We start from the raw sequence: 951 nt of genomic DNA on the forward strand, positions 1-951 counted from the left end.
GACACTGATATGCGCATTCAGTCTGAGGCCAGACCTACACCGGACCTGAGACTAACTGATGCTCTCTGTGCTACACTGTGCTAAACTTGCAGTGCAATAACACATTGGGGTTTCCGATTGAACGTCGGAAAGTTTTATTCAACACTTGTGATTAGGAACATAACGGCGCTGCGTTTTGCCGAGGGACTCGGGGGGGGGGGGGGTCAACGGCCATTCTAAGCTGAATGTGCCTGCTCTCGTCAGATCGCAGCAGCAATGCAGCTTCAGGCCTGGCAAGTGCCAGCATGGGAGACTGGCTGGGAATCCCAGGTTCTGTTGAATCAGGTCCCCAGTGAAAGGTTGTCTTTTCCAGCCCAGGAACACCCACTTGACTGCAAAGTGGCTATTTACCATATTGGGTTAATGAAACTAATTTTGGAATTTTGTGCCAGAAGCAGTGGAGTAATTGCTGTAAAGAATGGGACTTCATAGAAGTGGCAAGAGGTCCTTTGATTTCCAGTCCAACACGAAACGCTACAATAAAGCCGTTACAATGAGTAAATCAGTGGTGAGCTGAGACCTCAAATATAACTCACATTATCACCACTATAAATAATGTTTCATTTAGCAATGTCTTAGCAAAATCTTTGCAAACACAATTTACAAAAAAGCCCTTAAACAGGGGTTTATTCTATGTCAAAGGCTGGAATTGTGTACCACGTATTGGTATTACATTACAACCACACAATAAAACAAGCAGAAACATATAATACCTATTGGCTGAGGCATGTGTGGTACACCGAGTGCAACTCCTGGACTTTGGTGAGGTCTTTAACCGCCTGCTGGTCTGCAAACATGTCAGCCTAAATTATCTGTGCACCCATGTATAAAACACAATGCTAAGACAAGTCATGACTTTATCCAGGAGTTAATAGTATGCACATTGTGTACTCACTGGATAGCTCTCTGACA

General features: G+C 44.4%; 1 pseudogene; it reads left to right on the plus strand.

Moving 5' to 3' along the window:
• The first annotated feature begins 202 nt into the window (after positions 1 to 202).
• On the plus strand, positions 203 to 321 carry LOC140129199 (5S ribosomal RNA; annotated as a pseudogene).
• The last annotated feature ends 630 nt before the right edge of the window (positions 322 to 951 follow it).

The sequence above is a fragment of the Engystomops pustulosus genome, chromosome 4 (assembly GCF_040894005.1).
Source record: "Engystomops pustulosus chromosome 4, aEngPut4.maternal, whole genome shotgun sequence".
Taxonomy (NCBI): Eukaryota; Metazoa; Chordata; class Amphibia; order Anura; family Leptodactylidae; genus Engystomops; species Engystomops pustulosus.